This window comes from Tympanuchus pallidicinctus, unplaced genomic scaffold, assembly GCF_026119805.1.
Source record: "Tympanuchus pallidicinctus isolate F22 unplaced genomic scaffold, pur_lepc_1.0 scaffold1, whole genome shotgun sequence".
Classification (NCBI taxonomy): Eukaryota; Metazoa; Chordata; class Aves; order Galliformes; family Phasianidae; genus Tympanuchus; species Tympanuchus pallidicinctus.
Window position 1 is genome coordinate 24,333,148 of NW_026294618.1, and position 24,299 is coordinate 24,357,446.

A 24,299-nucleotide genomic window follows, 5' to 3' on the forward strand; every position below is an offset into this window, starting at 1 on the left:
TCTCCATAAATTTAGACACAAAGTATCTGTCTGAGAGACTGAACTGCAGAATTGTCATATACTTTATTTCACTTCACAACTTAGGATATAAAGATACCCAGATACATAAGGAGGATGAAATTATCTGTGTAACAAACACAAGAAACTGTGGCAATGTTTCAAGGTCAAATGTATCATACTTTGTAAATCTACCGTACTTTTAAAAAAAGTTATACTTCTGTCTTTTGCATTTTCACCTCAGTGTGTTCTTATTATATTCTCAGTATGTTCTTATTATATCATAGAGCAGTTATAATACTCACATGATTGGAGTTTAAGACAATTGTGAAGACAATCAGAGAGTAGATGCCTTCTGCCCAATAAGGTAAAGTCAGATGCTTACCAAATTAGCTTCAATTAAAAGCAAACCAGAATACGTACAGCACACTAATTTATAGCTGGAACCCCAAGCTTCTCACAGATGCTCATAAGAAAGACACTTCTTTCTTCATTCCCATGTCTTCAGCATGTGAAATATCATCAAATGAACATGTCAGAGAACAAGAGGCGAGTTATCACTTGGTATCGTACAGGAGCTGCAGCTAGGAAATAACTTCATTCTCTCCTGTGAGAGATAATATCTACCCAGACACATGGTTAGATTGGTTGTCATAGCCCTAAACATCCCCTCCTCATCAGTATGCCGTGTTGCTAACATTGCCTGGATTGACTTTTGTTTAGCTGTTTAAACATCAAGTTTATGTACTCTGCATTCTTTCCATTCAGTTGCATGCAGTCCCATACCAGGAAAAGTCTTATGGCGAATCATGGGGAAATCAGAGGAGGAGATCTCAAAAACACTCTTGCCTTTTCAGTGTGAATGTCAAGATGTTCCAGTAGAAATTCCTAAAGTATGAATGTGCTATTATTTTCCCAAAGGCCTGCACTGCTTTGACAGTCGAGGCTATAACTGAGCTGTGAGGGATTTTTCTGTTGGTAATATTTGAGAACTTTTTAAAATGTTTTTGACCATTGTGCACCTCCTTCTATGACAGTGTAAATATACACTCAAATGGTAACAAGAACACAAGATAAGCATCTGGTAAGAATATTTATGTATTTTCTGTCTAATCAAGCTTTGCTGGTTCAAAGCAATTGACCAGAAAAGACGCAGGTCCATAAGACTGACCAATTAGTTCAGCCCAAAGGTGTGCCTCTGATAGTAGCAGATGCATAGGAGCACCCAAAAAATTACAGGCACAGAAGGAGTTTTCCGTTAGTTCATTGCTTATGACAAAGTGAAGAATACATCTGTACCCTCAAAAGAGGTCTGTTTGATGAGATCAAGGTAAAGGATCTTTCTGAAGTTTACATCTAAATTCTGATCACTGGACCAGGAACACATACAGGAGTGAATAGCAGAGATTCTCCTCACTACCAGAGCTATGGTTCAGCACAGCAACACTTACCCAAACTTAAAGCATTTGCTGCTCTTCTCATCTAGGGATGGCAGTCAGAATCAAGTGAAATTAATAATTGGAATGCTTCACTATTATTCTACTGATATTAAAGAAGATACTGAATTTTCAAGGCTAGAGCTGTGATAGAAAATCCTGTGTACAGATCTCTTACTTGTTCTTCAGAAACTAACTGAATTACACATCTTCTAGGACCCTTCTTCAGGGTTTTATTCAGAGTGTACTGTTGGCATCGAAGTGGCTTTAATATAGAGAAAAGCTTTAAAGATTTTTCTGCTTTTTTTTTTTTTTTTTTTTTTTTTTTTTTTTTTTTTAACTGAAACAGAATCCAGCGGTTCTTTGTGAGGATAATTACATAGAGCAGGCTTGTCTGAACTGTATTTCAGAGAAATAAAATACTCCTTAGATAACATTTTGTCTACAGTTTCGGGCACATTTAGTTTCTCTAAGTGAAATGCTTTAATCAGAAATAGGAGTATGTAAAGTAAGCACTTAACAGCTCCAAATTTTTATCTAAGCATTACCTGAATAAGTAGCCTTAGTGACCTTCCCCTCCCCTCCCCTCCCCCCCCGCTTTTTTTTTTTTTTTTTTTTTTTTTAAGATAATGAAAGGAAATTTTGTCAGTTTTTTTTTTTTTAACTGAGCATTCTAATAAAATTTCACTGATCCATGGAAAATAGAACTTTAAAGGAGTAGAGAAGCCACTGATGCCATCATTAGTCACCTTTTTTGCTTGGAGTAAAAACTAAGATGAAACAAAATTGCGTCTTTTTATTATATCCATGTTATCAGAATATCACTTAGCTACAGCGATAAAGAAGAGGCCAGTAGAAGACAGTTGCTCAAAACAAAACACACATTTTTTTCCTTAAAAGCAGAAGTATTTAAGTAATGTCATCAAACCACTGCTAACAATACTGCTTTTTACATAGAAAAAATATAAATGAATGCTAAACAAAAAACACTGCCATGATATGGAGTTTCATAAATTAAAGGAAAAAACATTTTTCTTTATTTTTCTCTAATGAAATGTTAGTTCTGAACAAGTATTGTTATCATTTAATTCAGCTCTCTTCTGGTATGGCCTGTGCTATTTGATGTCCTGGTATGCTTACTAAGACCATGAAATTGAGATTTAATGAAAATTAGGTTCATAGGAATGGAAGAAAACGCCTTTTTTTTTCCCCAGGGAGAGACAGACAATTTAATTTCATTTTTCTTCTTGTGACATGTAGTAAAAGCTTTCTCAATTGTGGTAAAATACTCTGCTTGTTATTCTGGACATCCAAATGATTAAAAGATAGAAATACAAGAAATTTTACCCTTGAAAGCAGTTTATGCAGCAAGATCAAAATGATACTGTATCTGCCTCCACCCTTCTGCTGACTTGCCATAGTCCACTGATTAATAACTGCTACAGTTTTAAATGTAATTTGAAAATACTGCTAGGGTCACTCTAAATGATGAAGATAATGAATGATGCTGAAAAGCTCCCTCTGGTAATTCAAACTAGATTGGGCCTTTTGTGTCTGTCTTGGTGATTGAGATTGAATTCTGACTTGCAGCTTCTGCAGACAACTCTCCCATTTACCACAGTATTTCTATACAAAAATTTAATTGGTGTGTGCTGATGTTAATAAGACTCCCTAATGTGAACAGTGGTTTAGATACAATGTGAAGTGGAAAGAGCAACCAGAAAGTGTCCGATTTTTTTCTGCATCATATCTACTGTATCCTTCTCTGTCCTTGTTATACTACCTGAGAACAGGGCTGGGTAATGCAAGGCTAGTATTTTCCAGCCAATGCACAGAGACATTCCATTGGTAAACTGTGGAGGGCTCTGGTTGTGTGATAGTGCTCAGCCCCTTTTACAGGGGCTGGAACTGTTAACAGTACTCATAAGATTTACTTACTCTTGTGCTGAGCTATATACAAAATCTATGTGAGTGATTATTTTTGTCCATGACATTTTTAAAATAAGGTATTTTTAAGCAAATATGACCACCTCATTAGATAGTCATATCTCCAGAAGTGGCAGACTTAGTTAAATAAAACTGAGTTTAGTGCCATGTTCTCAATCGCCAGGAATAACATTCTTATTTCAGTTTTTGTGATAATTGCAGTTCAGGACAGAGGATCTAGAAGTACTGATTCATGTGTTCACCAACTTCTTCCACACCCAGCACAAAGTGCACAACTAGAACATCAGTGGCAGATCTACGCTTCTCCCCATGACAGATTGCTTTCCTCAGCATCTTCTGTTTTGCTAATAAGAGAGTACAGAGACCCACTCCTCTGCTGCGTTCCTCACTTTGGACATCATCCTGTGCTGCAAGCTGAACAACCAGAAGCCAGAGCCACTACTCCCCCTCCTAGCTAGTGTCCAGGTAGGTGGCAATAAAGAAAATAGGTTTCATTGCAGAGAAAAAAAATTATCTGTGTTACAGCTTGATGATGGAACAAACCAGGAGATCTATGAGGATGGGGACTCAAAGTTTAGGTCTTCAGTGACAAGAGACTAAGAAAAAAAAAAACACAGCAAGAGATTGCTGATGCAAGTCTTTCTTGTGATCTGAACTACTTTCTATTTATTGGTAGAAACTGCAATATCTAAGACTAGGTGAGCTAAGAAAGTATTCACAAAATCATTTTTTCCTAGCTAAATCTTCTGGTACTCGAAATAGCAAAAGGGCAGGTATAGCTTATCTCACAAAGCTGCTACATCTTAGGCAGGCAGCAAAGAAATATGAGGAGATTTAAAGTAACAGGAATTCAACTGCTAGGGACTAGATTATAATAGGCACATCAAGCATGTTCTTTGTTGCCTAATTCAATGCCTGAGGAGTAGATACAAATAGAGATGCAAGGTAACTTCTTCAGCACTCTGCATGGCTCAAGCCATTGTACATGTTGCGAGACCAGTGTGGGATATAATCCTAGAATCCCATTAAGGGCTGGTGGCTGACCTGATGACAAGGACACTCACACCTTCCTAGCTACCTTTGGTCATAGATCTCTATGACCTGTGGAAAAAAAGCTGTCTCTTCATGTACTCATACAGACCTGTCAATCAGAGTTTGAGCATGACAATCATTAGATTTGATTCTCAGCCATCACCTGCCCACTCATATTTTTGTCCTATTACAGATGCTGGCTCATAGGCTGTCCACTGGCAGTGTGCTGATCAAGGCCCATGCACTGGGAGTGTCATTACTGCATGCTCACAATGTGGGACAGAAATGCTGTGAGCTGCACTTGCAGTCAATGGGAAAGTTGGGGGAAGGAAGAAATCCTTCTAGCGAGCCTATTTATTTGTGCTGCAGCCTAGAGGGACAGGTAGTCTTCCAGCAGAAGATATGTGCATTCATTGTCCTGCTATACAAATGGATGCAGCACTCTTCTCTACTCTTGAGAAGAAAAAAATTTTACTGGCTTTCATGATGTACATGTAAATACTCACACCACAGATTTTGGCTGTGCCAAGAGCCTTGATTCCCTGGAATCCTAAACACACACACAAACCCAGAGACTTATGAGTCATAAAAAGAATAAACTGGCCCAGGATGTGGCCTGGAGCACTACCTTGTAACCATCTGTTATGTTAAATGGTTGGTGTGATCCCTGGGCCCGGACAATTGCCATCCTGCTAACCACGTCCCCTACCATAGTGACTACCTCAGCAACATCTGCATGGGCAAAGTCCTTTTGTATTAGATTAGTGGTTAAGACTAGTCCTGAAAGGAAGCTGCAGATAGTCAAAGGAGCTTTCAGCAAGTAGATAACCTTGGCTCATTCATTTCTATATGGATAATTTGTCCTTATACTCCTAATGACAGCACAGTACCTCGTTATATTCTTTTCTTTGCAAGAATGCTATATTTAGAAATTAAATGTGCAGCTCAAACTGAAAGCCCATACTGCCATAGTCTAATTTCAGGAGAAGGATTTAGCCTTTGTGCTTCTACATCCTCCTGTCTTTTTCAGTTCTACCTAACGAGAATGCTTTCGTAGCTAAAGGCAGGAAGAAATCAGTCACGTATGCAGATCTCCCCTTTGCATGCTTTCTCGCTCTTTGTCCTGCACTCTTTCCTTTAATTGAGCTAGAGAGAAAACATTTAGCAATCTCTCTCCCTCTTCCCTCTCATTAGGCAAATGATGACATATTCTTTTTCCAGAGTGCCTTTAGAAGCATACCATAGCAGCCACTGCTCATTATCAGCACTGGGGAAAGAAAAAGCTTGTAACTTGATATTGAATTTATGTAGATGCATGTAAATGAGAAGACAGTTCCTTGAAATCAGATGTAATACAGTAGTGAAAAATCAATGGTGAAAGACCAGAATCCAGCTCAGCAATTGTTTTGAGCTTCTGTAACTGTGCATGTAATCTTATACCTCTATCATTTCTAAGGGAAGTAAACCTCAGGACAATGATATGAGCAGATTCAGTCAGGCACATTACATTAATTTTGAATATCGTAAGATATATTTCACCTAACTTTGAGGGTCTATTTTCAGATTTGTTTATCTCACTTTTGCCTACTATAGTGCAAAGGAAAGCACAACAATCACAGAGAAGCAAAGCCCTTGGCTGTGCTTACTCAAATACAACAGTGATCAGCACAGGAACAAAAGAAAGAATCTACTTACCTTCAGAAGATCTCACGTAGGGATCTCCAGTGAAATCTCCTAGCCTCCATTGCCAACCCTTAAATGAGATTTGGGAAGAGGTGGATCCTGACTCTACTCCTGTTCAGTCAGTTGCACTGCATGCACCTGAGCTCCCCTGGGTTGGCCCTGCCTTCCCACCAGGTGTTCAATCACTAGTTCATGCTGTGACTTAGCATTTCCGCTACATTTACTGACATTTCCTTATGCAATAAATTCTTTTCCTTACATGTGAAACTGCAATAGTTCTTAAAAAAAAAAAAATTCCTGATCTTTCTACTTTTTTCTATCATTCTTTCTTCCTTTGTTTCTTCTTTCCTTCCTTTCTTTCCTTCTTTCTCTTTTTCCCTGTCATCCTTCTCTGAAAAATTGTGCTAATGAGCTCTAATAATCTCTATATACCTTAGTTACTGCTATTAAATACAATCAAACTTAACACACATTTTTTACTTCTTTTTATTACCATAACAATGTTCTCAAATCTTACAGTCACATTATTGACCTACATTGCATTTCTCTAGAGCTAAAAAAAGAGATAATTAACCCACAAATAATATAGGTTTCTGTATACCAAAGAAAAATTAGTTTTAAGCACTAATTTGAACAATCCAGGCTAAGAGGAATAAAAACCTTAATATTCAACAGAGTGAATGGAAAGATGGCTAAATGCAAAAAGGATGCATGCAATAGTAACTGCCTACAATTCAAATGCATTGTAAAGAAAGCAGTGTTCCTATAAAAGTGAAGCCTGAGTTTTAATGTGTTTACTGACTTTCATCAAACCTGTTAAAATTCTTCATTGCATTCTTTAATTAGCAACACCTAACTATACCTGAGACTGAGACAAACATTGTGACCCTCATATGAAAGAATAAACTGAGGCATGGAGGTCTAAAGTGGCCAGTAGAAGTCCACCAACCCACAGTTCCATCTAAAATAAACTAAAATAGATAAAAGCCTGAGTGAAATGGAGCCCTGAGTGGATAATATGTGGCTGCAGCAGCCACAGTCTTTGGTTCCATCTGCTTTGGTCCTGTTTCCTCACAAGCATAAGTCCCCGGTCTCTTATGTTGGCCAAATTTGGAGGGCAGGTTTCAGTGCCCACTATGTATGGGGGCATCACTTCAAGGTGTATGCCATGGCAGTGTGCTTGCACATAGAATTTACAGGCAAATATAATCAGGACCTGAAGTATGTGCAATACTCAGGGTGATTTCAGAAAAGGAAGAGCTGAGCCCAGTATCCCTCACCAGCAGAGCTTGCAAGACAGCCTCTATGCTGGTTCAATCACTGGTCTCTCTGCTGAGGTTGTCAACAAAGGTGCCAATTAGTGCCATTTCTAATGATGATTTTTGTGATGTCAACACCTGTCCACTATGAACTGGACTACGAGCACAGTCACATCTCCCATCAGATGCAGAATAGCTGTCAGGTGGTAGCAAGGCTGAATAATATATTAACTTCTGTGCACATTAGTAAATCAGACAGGCTGTATTGTCTCTAAAAAGCCTTTCATGTCAAATTATTTTCTCTCTTTAATAATGCAACTGACTTTGTTCCCTTGATTTTGATGTGTTTTCTAGCTTATAGATGATTTATTCATATAATATCAAGTAGCACTGTGTGACAAAATAAACTTAAATGCAAATATAACCAGATTTTAAGCCAAGCTGTGTAATAATAAGCCCATCTGACTTCCTGCACAATTCCAGCTTGATGGACAGAGTCATGTACAAAGGAGTGTTTGCAATAGACGTGCAGATTTTGAATGTGGGTACATGTGAATACAGCATATCGCTATGGAGCACAAAAGGATGCAGACGTAAAACAGGGATGTATGCATATATGTGCAGTGATCCAGACCTGAAGACCATCAAACATGGAGGAATTAGTGATCCACATAGCAATTTCCCTCTGCAGAGGCAGATCTGCACTATATTCCACACTGAGAACAACCTTCAAGTCTGTGCTATGGGTGGTGCATACGCTCTTTGCAGGACAGACCTCACCAGACAACAAAGCAGCCTATGGGCAACTCCCACTTGCATCACCTGCTTGTCCTTGCCTTTATGTGAAATAGCAGTTACAAATTCCCACACGCATATCTTTTTAGTTTGACAGTAGAAATGGTAAGCAGAATTATTTTCTTTTAGAAAAGCCCTAGAAGTACTCAAAAGACTAGAATACTGGGTAATTTTTCTATGCAGAAGTTCTACACAGGATTCTGTGCCCTGCTTGGAGGCCCATAATGAAGTTCCCAGTATCCAAAGGAACAAACAGCTACATGTAATGCACTCATTTTCTGTACAGTATCAGCTGCAGTAAATTGTATTTTAACTAATACTTCATGATACTTTTCTTAGAGGGATTACAATAAACCAGCTCCTCCTGGTGCAAAGCCATCTGTGTGGGAATGTGTGTGCTGCACATGGTCAGCTGTGTTTTGACTTCTCTCTTTTAGGACCTTACTTCAATACGAAAGATTTTCCATCAGCTGAATTATTATTTTCAATCTGCCATTAATTTAAGGAATATCCCTTGCTTTGAGATGTGACTCATGGTTTCACAGGTCCAACATTTTACATTCAGATTTTATTCTTAACGTCCTTCCTTCATTAGTGAAAGATTTCACAGCAATGCCCAATCATAATCTGATTTATTGAAGGTAAATCAGGGAAGTAGGTACCTCTTAAAAGTTCACTGCAAACTGGTATATTGGTTCACAAGGTACAGTTGATTGTTTTGGTAATTTTTCAAAACAGAATTACTGTGATCACCTACTGGAAAAAATCTATTTCATGAAATAACTAAATAAAGCTGCCTAATGTATTCAAGGTAGTTCCCACGTTAAATAGTGTGTGACACGGTAACAGCATTTTGCATAATCAGGAGAAAACTGAAAAAAAGTGTAAGAAATGCCACTGGCTTCTATAGATATTTGGTACTCTCTCTCTAAGAACTGTTGGAGTTGTTTGTGCCATTACATGCTGAGACTCCCCTCAGTACCCTGGGTTCTCTACTCAGTCATTCTATAACTGATTTTTAAAAATTGGGTAACAACAGCATGTATTTTATTTCTTAATAGCAGAATTATATATGGCCCAATTTCTTTGTAATTCACGTGGTAAAAATCCATGAATCTGAACTGTGAACAACAAATCACTGAAAAACAGTTTTGCTTATTGTTTTCTGGAGACTTCATAACCTGTTTATATTTCTGGTTTGGAAGCAAAAAAGAGCTACTTGTCATTTTAGTTTCAGGAGCTATTAACTAAATCACAATGAACTCTTTATAAACTTTAAATGTTATTCAGTGGATTTCTTCTAGACACATGGAAAACATTCATTTCATAAATGCTTATGGACATTAGCACCCTTCAGGGATCTTCTTTTCTGTAGTTTTGCAAAACTTCTGAAGTTTCGAAACTGGTCACACATTACCAATGCATTCAAAAAGCTATTCTGCATTTCAGTTGCAAAACAAGGGAGGTATCTACAGTTTCCAGTGGAAAATAAGACCACCTAAGAAAACAAAAACAAAAAACATTTTTTTCATTCAAGGCTTGGAAAACATATTTGGGCCATGTTCATCTTCTCTCACTTGCCCAGAGCAGAATGGGTTTTCTCAGCAAGGTACTGCACGTAAAGTACCACGAAGATATTTTTTCAGATATATTCTCTAGATGGTGAAGAAAAAAGAGGTTCCATATGATTTCTACTTATGAGTTCTTCTTCAAAGCCATGTACATCTACTTCAGCCAGCTATACTTGAAGAGGTGTACCTTTTGGAATCATATAATTTGTTTTTCTTTAATAATCATGAAAGCTTTTATTATATAACTTGTTATGCTCTTATGTAACAGCAGATTTCTCATGTCTCATGTGGAATGAATACAAGTGCATGTCATAATAATAAAGGTGCATGTTGTATATTCATGTTTTGATTTTTAAGCACAGCATTTTTTCGACTGTAATAATAAGATTTAACACGAGGGCCAATTTAACAAGATTTAAGACAACAAATTGTGACAGTTCCATATCTTAATTGAATTGCTAACAATCAATGGGATATAGTGCAAATTCCTTTGCCTTCAAACAGTTCCACATTGTCAGGGACTCGCCAGAGCAGAATACATACAATGCATTGTGTGTTGGAATTAATTCTTTGTGTTATGCAGTCTTTCAAAAGGAAGCTGAAAAATTTACATTTGAAGCCGTTTTGATGCAGAGCATTATCTGTTGCAGTTCAAAGCTCTACTTCTTGAAATTAGATGCATTACATACCTTCTGTTAGCAACTATTCCTATTTTTAAATCTAGAAAATATTGATGGAAACTGGGTCATGTAACTAGGAAAATACATGGTAAAAGTCTTCTGCTCCATGTGGGTATACCTGAAAAAAATAGCATATATTTTGTCTCTTTATTAGCTTAGATGTTTGAAATCTAGGCAAGATCCCCAGCCTGAACATTAAAGCAGGATGAGATTTATTCTATACAATTTCATCATCTTGTTACAATCTTTGTCAAAAGACAGAAAGAGGGAACCTTGTGCCATTTTCAGTTCTTGTTTAATATCTTCTTCACAGGAAAATGCTGTCAGGATATTAAACTCATCTGTTCTTTTGGATAATAAGGATGTAATGTACCATTTTGACCTTTCCAAATGCTGTATTTCAAATTGCTGCTCATTAGATTTTTTTTTCTTGATTAAAGGTCTGCTAACCTGTAGAAACAGAATAGAAAAAAAACCTGTCAAGACACAGCACATCAAGCACGATCAAGACAGAACCACAAATTTTTATAGCTTAAAGGCTATAGCAGACGTTTACACTTTTTATTGATGTACTCAGTCATAACACAGAAGCTAAAATTATGTTTATTTAATTTTTCCTCATGACAATTCAGAGTCTTGAGCTGAACAGTCTCTATTTGGTTCAAGGCTTAATTATTATGATGAAATACTCTACTTTGGGAAGCTGTGGAAAAGTTTCAGAGTATGAGAACTGTAATTAAATGGTAATAAATATAATAAATATGAGTAGGACAAAGGTTCTTCTTGGTTGATTTATAAATTCTTAAATTTAAAAATTGATATTAATTGTAATATTGTATGCTATTTTCAAGTCTAATCTCCTGGATGGCATGGCCACAATTTCAGCCGCTCTAGCTTCAGTAAGAGATGCATTACAGCTTTCAGAAGGATAAAAATTGCTCCAACTGTTAAAAACTCTCATTGTTAACTTTTGTTATTGCGGGGAGGGGATGGAAATGACAGATAGAATGGAATTCTTGACTCCAGCTAGTTATACTTTCCTTCTTCCTAAATTAGATAGCTCTTAATTGTCAGAAATACCTGCCTGTAGGTACCTGCAGCCTTCTCAGTCTACACTGAGTCAATAGCTAGAGCTTCTCTTGTGTCTTGCTCTTGATGTATTTTCACTAACTTTTTTGTTTGTTTCAGAACTCTTTTTATGTCCATCTTATTTTTAACATCCTTTTCAACATAACATATTGACACATGACTTTCCAGTAAAGTCATAAAAATATGAACAAACAGTTCTTCCTCAATTCCTGGTGACTGTTTAAGTCTCCCAAGGGTTACATTTATCTTCAAATAGCATCCCACTTTTCAGCTTATTGTCTATAGTGACACTGCGTCCTTCTCAAAATTACAGCTTTTCTGGCTAATTCAGGAGAAAATCAGACTAAAAGTAAAGGAAACTATTAATTAAAATAAAAATATATTTTTTTAAAAATACAGTAAAATGACACAATCTGTCCTTCTGCATGCCATTTAAGAAAAAGTCAGTGAACTGCTCATTTACATTCACAGTTTGGTTTTGCTATGTGTAAGGAATTTTATTACTGGGACTTCCAGCTGGGACTTTAAGACAGACTGGTTTCCTCTTTGTTTTCAATAGCCTATGAGCATAACAGTGAAGTGGTTTTTGCCTATTATTAACCTCTGACCTGGAGAACCTCCCAGCTTGGGACTGGTGTTGCAGAATTAAACACACACTCAGCGATAAAATTACTGTTAACGATGCCCTGGAGAGAGAATATCTCAACCTTGGTGTCGATGTTATGATTGTCTCCTAAGGGACTGTGCTGTCTATTAGAGCAATTTGTTAACTATTGTTTACTCTATTGTGTCTCTATAGATCAGTAAGCATTGTAAAATCACTAGGAAATAATCTTTGTCTTAGCACTTACCAAACCAAAATGTGCAGCAGCAGAACTGCACTGATGGAACACAGGAAACAGTCTAGTCTGGGCAGTGAAAGACACAGTTAATCTCTTTTAGGTGGTTTGTATCACACCCACAAGTATTAAGAGATGAACATTGGGATGCTATGACAGGTAACAATTCACTTGGCTCTCTGTAGGAAAACAGATTAGTATCACTAAGAAGAGCAATAGCTTAAAGTTCTGAGTATAATACACTATCTTAGACACATTTTTTTTAACCTGAGACTGAACATTAGTATTAATGAAAACCGTATTTCCCTAGAAAAGAAACAGATCTCCAAGGAACAGTTTTAGCTGCAGGTTATGCCAATTGGTTTGCGATATAATGCTGAGTCTGGGGAGAAGGCAAGTCATCAATCAGGAAGAGGTTACAGTGAAACTAGATACTGTATTTACTATTTTTCTGACTTTCAATCGCTATATACAGCTCAGTACCTAAAAGAAGGAGCAAAGCCAAAGCAAATAATTCACTTTTCAAAAATCTAGTATTCATGTATGTCCACAAGTAGGTACCCAGACCAGCACGTGAAATCGCATTTATGACTGAAACATGAACTTGCAATCTTTTCTAGTTTCTATATATTTGAAATAGCAGTAATGCACAGCACTATACAATATCCTGTTCTGTCATGTGGATGCCTTCCAAAAATAAAATACATTTGTGTAGTGTTTTTAATTGGAGGAACTAGAGACTATAGCTACGAACTAATTACTGTTTCATTACAGTAATCAGTAAGTATGCAAAACGTAAGAAGTGCCTATCCTTTCCAAATCCCAAGAGATTCTGAGATTACAGATTCTGTGAATCTATAAATTTTTTCAAGGAAAAATGCACTGGACTTGGCTACTTTGACCTCTACATGAGTAATCCAAATCTGTTTAAAGATAATAAATGTTTTGTTTGGAGGTATTATAAAATCAGCTATCCATAAAATTGAGCCATATGGCTCTTCTAAGAATGAGATTGCTGTCACCTATTCTACTTTAAAAGTGCTTCACAGAAAACTACGTAAATACATCCTACAGATGGCAGGGCTGGGAACCTTTTTTTTTTCTTTCGCTAAACATCAAGCCTACATAAACTTCAGTATCACTGATTTTATGTTTTGTTTTTGAGGGATGGATAAAAGTGGGGTTGGAGAATAACAAATGCACAAATACCAAAATAAGAGTAAAATCTAATTAAATAAACAGTTGAGGTATCATCATCGTAGAATCATAGAATGGTATGGGTTGGAAGGGACCTTTAAGATCCAACCAGTTCCTAGTTCCAACCCCCCTGCTTCCAGAGATGGGGCATCCAAAACCTGCTGAGCAAACTGTTCCGGTGTCTCACTACCCTTACAGTAAAGAATTTCTTCCTGGTATCTAGTCTAAATCTACCCTCTTCCAGTTTAAAGCCATTTCCTCTTGTTCTGTTGCTACACGCCGTTCTAAAATGCCCCTCCCCAGATTTCCTGTAGGCCCCCTTCAGGTGCTGAAAGGCCATTACAAGGTCCCCCTGGACTCTTCTCCAGGCTGAAGAGACCCAGCTCTCTTCCCCCTACTCACAGGACAGGCGGTCCAGCCCTCTAATAATCTTTGTGGCCCTCCTCTGGACCTGCTCCAACAGGTTCCAACAGTCCCATGCTCTTCTTGTGTTGGGACATTCACTCCAGGTGGGATCTCACAAGTGTAGAGTGTAGAGGAGCAGAATGACCTTTGTCAACTCACAGGCCATACCTGTCTTGATGCAACCCAGGATACAGTTGACACTCTGGGCTGCAAGCGCAGCCTCTTCATGTTGAGTCTTTCATCAACTGACACCCCCAAATCCTTCTTCTCAGGGCTGCTCTCAAAACATTATTTGCCCAACCTGTAATTATGCTTGGGATTGCCTTGACCCAGCTGCAGGGCCTTGCACTTGGCTTTTCTGAACTTCATGAGGTCGGCATGGGTCCACCTCTCAAGCCTATCCAGGTCCTTCTGCATCGCATCCCTTTCTTCTAGCATGCTAACCGCACCACTCAGCTTGGTGTCATCTGCAAACTTGCTGAGGGTGCACTCAATGTCGCCTACAATGATATTAAACAACACCAGTCCCACCACTGATCTCTGAGGAACACCACTCTCCAGGTGGACACTGAGCCACTGACTGCAACTGCATGTGCAACCACTGAGTGCGAACATCCAGCCAGCTCCTTATCCAGCAAGTGGTCCACATAGCAAATCCATTTTTCTCCAATTTGGCAACCAGGATGTCATGTGGGACAGTGTCAAACACTTTGCACAAGTCCAGGTAGATGATGTCAGTTGCTGTTCCTTTATCCACTGACACTGTAACTGTATCATAAAAGGCCACCAAGTCTCTCAGGCATTACTTGTCCTCAGTGAACCTATATTGGTTACCACCAATCACCTTATCTTTATTTTCCATGTGCCTTAGTAGCCTTCAGAAGGATCTGCTCTGTGATCTTGCCAGGCACAGATCTGAGACTGTCTGGCCTGTAGTTCTCTGGATCTTCTTTTTTTCCCTTCTTGAAAATGGGGGTTATGTTTCCCTTTTTCCAGTCAGTGGGAATTTCACCAAACTGTTTCTTGACAGAAATAGCAGGTGACATTTAACTTTTCAAGGGATTCTGGCTTTTACTTAGTAAAATACAATTTAAGTAGGAAACTCAGATTTCCGTCAGGCCCCTGAAGAAAGGACAGAGATTTTACGTGACAGGAGATAAAAAAATATGACGGTGTACATGAAATATTTTTACATGCTTCCGAATATTTTACCAGTAAGCCAAACTTTAGAAAACTAATTTAAATTTATGGATGGATTTCTTCTTTTTCTTGTTTTCCTTATTTTTTTCTTCCTATCATTTCTTCTGAGCTATGTACATATCATTGCAGCAACCAGCTTCCCTGATAACTAGATAGACTGGATTACCCAGGAGGAATTTTCCATACTAATTTTTGCTCTTTAAAACTAGATTTCAAAACTGATTCTCTAGGTATCACTTTAGGCTTATCTCCAAATTCAGTTTTGTTAAGACATTAAATCCTTATGTTTACATTTATTTCATTCCAATTTCCTTTACTTCCTGTAGGCAACATAACAGTTACTGACTTTAAAAACCAATCCAAACAAAACAAAAACACGTCATTTAATTCCTGTAGAATCTTTCTTCCATTGCAGTAGATGTCAAAGTGGCAAACGGCATTGAGTGTACCCTCAACATGTTTGCAGATGACACCAAGCTGAGCGGTGCAGTCGATACATTGGAGGGAAGGCAAAATCTGGAAGGACATGAATTATTTGGCGGAAGAATAATAAAATCATGGATCAAATGTACTGCTGCACAAACTGTAAATACAAATGCCCTGTATCATGTCAATTCCAGAGTCAAGGCTGCAGCCATAGTAAAATATGATTTTTTATTGTTTACTGAGACCTTTTCGGTACGAATAAGCATGCAGAAAAACTAGATTTCCCTTGAATGATTTCAATATACAGATTATTTCACATTATGAACGTTAAAAGTTGTAACTACTGGAAATAGCTTTTTCTCCTGATAGAGGTACAGAATTGATCTCCAACAGATGAAATCTACACAGCATGTTATTTAACATGGCATGAGCCTTTATGTCTGGGTTACAGTGATGTCTGCTGAAATTACATTGTATTCTGAAAAGAGAAATAGGTGAATGTTGACACTAGGATTCAGAGCTTGTTTTTTATACTGACTAGAATTTTGGATTTCTTAAGGCAGGGTAGAGGGTAGAGACGAAAACAAGGCCTACATATTTTCATAGACAGAAGTTAATGACTTTGACAACTTTTAAGTAAATCAAAATCTAGACAGATCTATAGTTCAACACCTCACCTACCCTGGCTAAACATACAGATGGGGTGATGAGACATTGGATAGCAGCCTCACTGAAGGGCATTTGAGGATCTCGGTCAACAACAAGTTGATCATGAGTCTACAGTATGCTCAGGCAGCCAGTATGGCTAACTATATCCTGGGTTGCATCAAACATAGCATTGCCAGCTGGGCAAGGAAAGGGATTGTCCCACTCTACCCCCACTGGTGTGGCTTCATTTGAGTACAACTTTGGGTGCCACAGTACAAAAAGGATATAAAACTATTAGAGAATGTTCAAAGGAGGACTACAAAGATGCTGAAGGATTAGAAATGGAAAAATGTATGAGGAGCAGCTGAGATCCTTTGGTTTCTTCAGCCCAGGGTAGAGGAGAATGAGGGGAGGCCTCATCACAACCCACAGCTCCTCATGACGGAAGAAGAGGGGCAGTGCTGATCTCCTGTCTCTGGTAACTAGCAACTAGCAACTAGCAGAAAAGGTGGGAATGGCATGGAGCTGCGTCAAGAGAGGTCCAAGTTGAATACCAAGAAAAGATTCTTTACCCAAGGGTGGTTGGGCACTGAAACGGGCTGCCCAGGGCAGTAGTCATGCTCCTGAGCTAGCTGGAGTACAAGGAGTGCTTGGTCAACACTCTTAGTCATATGATCTTATTTTTGGGTGGTCTGTGTGGAACCAGGAGCTGGACTCAATGATCCTTGTGGGTCCCTTCCACCTCAGGATGCTCTATGATTCTATCCTTTGTACTTTATTAAACAACTCATCTGAAAAATTTCCTTTCTTCTTACAGTGTAAAATGAAAACCAGTGTCATTAAAAATTGCAGAAATATGGAAATAAGACAATATAAGAAGTTTGTTAAAAAGATTAAAATTGCAAGTAGGAGTAACTACTGATTTTAATTTTCATTATTTTGTTGCATTTTTAAAGCATCAGTCCTCCAAATGTGGACGGCCAGTCTCCTTTGAAACTCACTTAGAATTAGAATGACAATTAGAATAGCCAACATATTTGTGGAATCAAATCAATCAATCAAATAAATAAACTGCATGAACTCTGAGTAGGTTTGATGAATATGCTGTGAGAGCTAGGGAGAACTCCAGCGTAAAAGTGACTGTTTAACTACCTTCTTGTTGAAGGCAATCCCAGGGACCACATCAGGCTTCAAAGTGTTTGTGATTTAGGGAGGTCACTGCCAAATATATTTTTTAGTTGCCAATCTATTACTTCTAGGATCAGAATGTGCAGGCAGCCTGACCTGGAGCACTTGGTTGCTTGTCCTGCTGTGGGGCTGAAGGAAAGCCATTCCAGAACACCTTGTATGAGATGAGGAACAGTGGCTGGAGCTGGTCTTGTCAAGAAGTCCCCAATAAAGACTTGATTACGGGTTCACCTTCTGGGATCCATCAGGTCTGAAAAACAGCACAAAACAGAAGGAAAGATAACTTCCTTTGCCCTGGGTAATTAGCACCACCAGCTGCAGTCTAACACACCTCTACAGTTTCTGTATTGAATCCCCCCAAAACAAAACAAAACCAACCAAATCAAATATCACAATCCTGTCCAAAAAATAAACTGTGCTGGTGAAAGATTTCAAACTTTTTTCCTTCAGCATCAGAGTTTAAGCAGTTTGCTCATAATCACAGCTTTGTTTGCACAGTGGATTATTCTGTAAGATTATATTCTGATTATTCTGTCTGAAGTCTCTATTCCTTACCTATGCACTTCAGATATGAAAGGCAGCAGTTTCAGGCATGTGCTAAAAACCCAAAGATTATTGAGCATTTAGTCTCTGATGCAGTAGAATGCTAGAACTTTATGTATGTAAAAATAAAAAAGATTTCAATAATAGTACACATATGCTTAAGTTTCATATCTTCTCAACTTTTTCCTGTACCAGAGCAAACTACTTTAAAGAGATAAAATATCTTTTTATTTTCATGATTCTTGAGTGTCAAATCTTAGATGCTTCATACTGCATCATATATAATACTGAATTGAAGGCTTGATTTTAAAACTCATGTAAGTCATTGAGCCTCAGTGAAGGTGTGGATTAGCCTGAATTTTATCACCTCTGCCCTTTGTAGTTTCTACACAAACAGCCATGCTGATTTTCTAGTGCAGGATAAAACATGTCAGTCATGCATATAACACTGAAAGTGAAAAAATATGCATTCAGAAGTCAACAACAAAAAATGAGGCTTTCCATTTTTTGTTAATCCAAACATTTGTGTTTCTGATTTAGGGATTATGGCTCAGCAGGTGCCAATTGTTTATATTTCAGAAAACGTGTGTGTATGTAGGGTTCATCCTGAGGTGAGTCTGCCCAATCTTTACCACTATTTGGAGGTGATGGCTACTTTAATAGAATTAGTAAAAATAAGGGAGATTTTTACTGGTACACAGACTATACCCCAGAGAACACCATTGAAATGACTTGAAGTAGTCCTTATAATAAACTATTTTCTGTAATATTCCATTTTGCACAGTATATTTTTAGACAGATTTGATGTCCTTTATTCCTACAATTTGACCCACTGAGTTGAACAGAATTTGTCATTACTTTAATAAGGTATATTTGTTATTTTTTATTTTTTTAATTAATCTGACACTTCAAACTTCCTTACAGGTGGAGTTCTATGTAGTTATTCAGAGTACGGGAAGAGGCAGGAGCATCTTGGAAACCACAAATAATAATTGATAAATGCTGATAATTTAATGACGCCTTTTATAGCTTATGGAAAGTCAGCCCTTTGTAGTTTTCAGTAAAAGGACTAAATGTGTTCTTATATTCTTTTTCAGGGTTTTTACTTTTGTTGCATTTAACTTTCCTCTGCTTGGATCACTATCATTCAAATCTTTTAAAGTTTATGTCTAAATACATTCCTGTTTACTCTTGTGTCCTCTTGTGTACTCTTGTGATAAAATTAGTTTTGTTGTCCTTTTTCCAGGTTCTCAGAGAGAATTAGCTGTGCAAACATCTATTTATATTATAGAAATACCTTTTGCTGATAGGACAGCGATATGCCAAATTCTGTCAATGTATGTGAACCTCTGAAACATATGCATCATTGTCTTTTAATTGAATTGTCTGCCAGTGTTGTAGTATCAGAGTTCATTCTGCCATTGAACTGGCAGATACTGAGATGAGCTGAACTACAAACTACTGTTTGTCTACAACTCACAGATACAATAACTGGTTTTCATTAAAAAATATATTTTTCAGTATGTGAAAAATATTGTATCTTTAAAAACAAATGGCACAAAGAGGTTAAAGCTGATGAGAAAGAGACCTGAAGCATGTGAACAGTAGATATAGATAACACTTTTCTATCTAATTCAGAATACTTTTTCTATTGTTATGATACAAAGCATTTGAAGAGGCTGCAAATGTCTCCCTGTCCTTGTATCCCATTCTGTGATGCTGTGTGGAGGCAGACTTTCTGATTTTCATAGACAAACAGTACAGTACCTAAGAAGCTACAAATTAAACAACTGATCATTATGAGAAATCTTGCTCTCTGTACTACTCAAAAATCTCTCTGGACAAAGATCGCCTGTGAGAGGATAAGAAGCTGATGAGGTTCTGATAATGAGCCAGAGGAATTGTTAAGGCATATTAGAAGATTAATATTGCAACACCTTGGTACACATATCAAGATTGAGGTTAAATACACTTTAATTAAAATCTTAGAATATGGTTGAAAGTGAAATGTGAAAACAGGAAGAACACAAAAGCATAAATACGATAGATTTGAAAAGACGGTTAAGAAATTTCAGAGACACTGTTAAAGCAGGTACTTCAGAAGTCTGGACACTGATACGCATTTCTTGCCCCTGTATTTATTGTGTTAAGGAAAATGCTTAAAAGCAGTTGTGGCCATCCCAATAGAAACAGCTGCTCAATGCATAACAGATGTCCAAGAAACAGCAAATAGTTGAATGTGAAATATAATTAGAATATTAGGTTATTTATAGCCCAAAGGTGTGCTAGAATCTGAACTGAATGTTCTTAAAAAATTCTATTGTCTAAAATGGAAGCTAGTGTCAGTGCCCCCTATTGATGATAATATTCCTATTCATTAATTTGGAAATCAGGAAAATCAGAAATGTTAGGAGATAGACAATCACTTTTTTTTTTTTTTTTTTTTTTTTTTTAATGAATTTGAAAAAAATCCCAAAGCCAAATTATTAGCAAGTACTGAGCTAAAACTGTTCTCACATATATCATAAAGATGTGTTTATGGGCAATGGGAACAGCCATATTTCTGGCGAAAGCACATCTTGTCTCCTCACCCAATAAACCCCACCTTCTTATGGAGGAACCCTGTTGCTAAGCTCTCTTTTGCACATTTAACATAAAAGCATTTTAAAGCAATAAGACATTTTAAAATAATAATAATAAAATAACATATATCCTCAGAGTAAAAGTTATTCATCAAATTCCTGAGGCTGGGGAGGAACTTTCTATGTTGACACTGTTATTCCTCACAGGTACCTTATCACTTCAGAGCCAAGGTTACAAATGTCTGATGTTCCTAAGTCTTCATACAGACCAAGTTCTGGCATTGGTTATCCAAAAGGTCACCACTTTGTGGGTATGTCTCTCCATATGGGAGAGGTTCTCTGTTTATGAATATAATTGTTTATTTCAACAAATCCATTATTACTAGAGGAGAACATGAAGTGATTGTGCACTTGTAACACATGCAGCATTTAAAACTCCATTGGCTTTAGACTTTAACCCCTGTAAGAGTATGGTTGTCATCTGGGTTATTTACACAAACATTACTAATTTACTGCCTTTTTTAATACTCCAGAAAATGATGCCTATCTTACTAGGCCCTATCTGACCACTGCTTAAAATGAAACAAACAATTAAAAAACTAGTTTTAGCTTGGAGGCTTTAACTTTTTGTAAGCATAGTGTTCAAGCTATACAGAAGTGCAGCTTGTTGCCCTGGCAAGAAGGCTTCCTGTGTTAACCTTTGCCTTTCTGCAAAGATCAAGGCACAAGAGTTTGCAGGAGTGGCTCCAACTCATCATTTTAAGTCTGCACTGTTCTCTGCTTTTGTAGCAAGTGATATTTCTAAATCAATTACGTGTAGTTTCTTTGTATCCACTGTTAAGATCCAGACTTCATCCTTGCCCTATTTTCAGTTGATCATTGTTGGCATCATAGGAGAATCACAACTTCAAATTTTTTGAAGGAAAACTATCTACTATCTTCTACACTTCTGTGTTTCCATCTTCTATCTTGATATTCATAGAATCATAGAATCATAGAATCACCAAGGTTGGAAAAGACCTAAAAGATCATCCAGTCCAACCGTTCACCTATTCCCAATAGCTCCTACTAAACCATGTCCCTCAATACAACATCCAGTCTTTCCTTGAACACCCCCAGGGTCGGTGACTCCACCACCTCCCTGGGCAGTCCGTTCCAGTGCCTGACCACCCTTTCCGAAAAGTAATACTTCCTAATGTCCAGCCTGAATCTCCCCTGCCGTAGCTTGAAGCCATTCCCCCTGGTCCTATCACTAATGACACGAGAGAAGAGGCCGACCCTCAGCTCACTACAGCCTCCCTTCAGGAAGTTATAGAGAGCAATGAGGTCTCCCCTGAGCCTCCTCTTCTCCAGGCTGAACATTCCCAGCTCCTTCAGCCTCTCCTCATATGGCCTGTGTTCCAGACGCCTCACCAGCTTTGTTGCCCTCCTTTGAACACGTGACCTTCCTGACCTTCTAACAGACTTTCTTAGTACAGTTATCTAGGGGATAAATAAAACAATCTACTTGTACTCAGGAATCCCTGTACTAACTGAAGTCTTTCAAGTTCTAATCATCTTCTGAGAGTCTTTTACTTAAAATCTATGTTCAAAAGTATTTTCTTAAAATGACAAGTGTAGAAGTACATTAAGTAAAAATACTAAAGGACATTCTGAACATGTAAATACATCTGTGGGGATGTACAACAACTGCCCTGAAAGTAATACCTCCTACTTTATCATGTTGGGCAGTGACATCTGAGGTGGATGGTGGTGGTATGGCAGTTGAGGTTGAACCTTCCCACCAATTTTGCATTACATTTTGCTGCTCTGTGACAGATGGCAGCAGAGGGGAAGAGTATGAAGACTCTGAAGAAGGTTGTGAACGCATAAGGGAAAAGCATTTCTGGCCTGCAAGAGTATCAGTATTAGTGGTAAAGCAAAAACCAAAAAATATACCACTTGATCTCCAGGCAGTGGCTGCCAGACTGGCAATTAGAAACTTATCTTTCTGCCTCGAAGAGGAATACAAACAATTCAACATCGTCAAGGGAGAAAAACTTGACAATGAAGATGCTTAAAAAAAATTTTAAAATGAAGTCACATTTCAAATAATGTTGTAATTTGAAATATAACTTTTACTGTTACTTCCCAAGGCAGAGCTCAAAGAGAATCACTCCGTGTCTTCCTCAATACCTTCTATCTTAGCCTAGCCTCATATACTCAAGTGCAAAATTACTATAATAGCAAAAGACAGGTGATTCTTTTGATTTCCTCTGCTATTTTGAACAATAGTGACCTGCAATACCTGAATAAAAGCCATTGGCTTAGTGATTCACTAGAAAGCTTTAGAAACATCTGTTTGCTTCTACAGGAATGATAACTTCCTAGAGATGCGAAATTCAGTGATCACTTCAGATGTTAAGAACAAACAAAGGCACCTCTGATGAAGCTCGTACCTAGTAAAAAAAGCTACAGTAGTTATCAATAGCATTAAACACACTATACAGAGACATGAAACATACAGCCATAGTTAGTGACTTGTGATCTCTCTTCTCCTTCTCCTCATCCATATCTATTCCTCTACATAATTCAGGTATATTCTTCTCTTCTACCAGTGCACAATCTTGTTTATGTATCTAGTCTTTTCCTTACAAGCTCAGATAATATTGACTTTTTTTTTTTTTTTTTTTAAACAGCAACAAAATATATTATACATGCATGGATCAAATGAAAAGTATTATACAGAAAAGTTATGCCTGCTAATTAAAGATAAAACCGATTTATTCTCTACATCTTTATTTCAAGCACCTCAAAAGAAGTGATGCTGAAGCCATAGTACACTTTTAGGATGCTGACTTCATTGGATATACTGATCTTCAACATCTGCATCAGTGGTCTGACACTGCAAAGCAAAAAATGTGCTGTTCTTTCATCACCTTTCAGTACATTTCAAGGTGTCTAATAGTCATGACAGTATATCACTGAACAAATATGAATCTCTTAGACTTCTGTCATATTTCAAGCAATGAAAATAATTTTCTAAAATGTTTTTTTGTACTAAAAAGATTTTAAATTCATTATCTTGATTAGAAGACAGATACCAAATTTATTGAATAAATAACATATACACTGATATTCAGTAAAAAAGTTTCATATTTCAAAGGAAGAAATTAAACCTCTTTTATGTGAACACGGACTTTTTAAAAGACAACCACTTTATTAAATCATATCATTGCTTACTGGAAAAATTGCAAACCAATATCAACATGTTCAAAACCTAAGATTAAAACTGGCTTTCCTTTAGCTGATGAAACTCTATGAATACAGATAGGCATTTAGAAGATAAAGTTTTCTGTCTTCCAGATCCTGAGATTTGTAAAACAACCTGTAACTGAAGGAAACCAGAACACAGAGGTCAGTTCCATCTATGCAACTCCAAACAAGTAAATGAAACTTGCAAAAATAGTTAGCAGAACTGACAAGTATGTGGTGTTAATCAAATACCACTGTGCTAGATTTTGTTACTCTTCCTTCAACTGGGACAAATTCTCAGATTATTCAAATTTTTATCAGTATCTTGGCACTAGTGAAACAAAACACTGATCTTAAATCTACGTGAATTTATCTGGATGGTATTGCCATCTACTAAATATCAAACTATTTTGTCAATGTCTTCTGATCCTAATATTACGTGGTGTGAGGAATTATCATAATTGAAGCTTTAGGATTTGTGTTATGACCTTGGGTCATCTGTTAAAAGTAGAATTGTTCTACATATCTTCTTGTTTCCTCTGTGAAGA

The 24,299-nt window shown here is 37.4% G+C and overlaps 1 protein-coding gene across 3 annotated transcripts in view; it reads right to left on the bottom strand.

Annotated features, from left to right (window-relative positions):
- Positions 1-6,565: 6,565 nt before the first annotated feature.
- KHDRBS2 (KH RNA binding domain containing, signal transduction associated 2) overlaps positions 6,566-24,299 on the bottom strand; it is a 334,761-nt gene continuing 317,027 nt past the window's right edge. For 2 of the 3 annotated variants that reach the window (XR_008206779.1, XR_008206778.1), the window contains 3 exons: positions 17,489-17,642; positions 12,341-12,507; positions 6,566-10,850 (listed from right to left, as the gene is read on the bottom strand). The gene's annotated coding sequence lies outside the window, so the exon portion shown is untranslated. Of the gene's footprint in view, positions 10,851-12,340; positions 12,508-17,488; positions 17,643-23,277; positions 23,891-24,299 lie in introns of those variants that run through there. The other variant, XR_008206780.1, reaches the window with a different exon arrangement.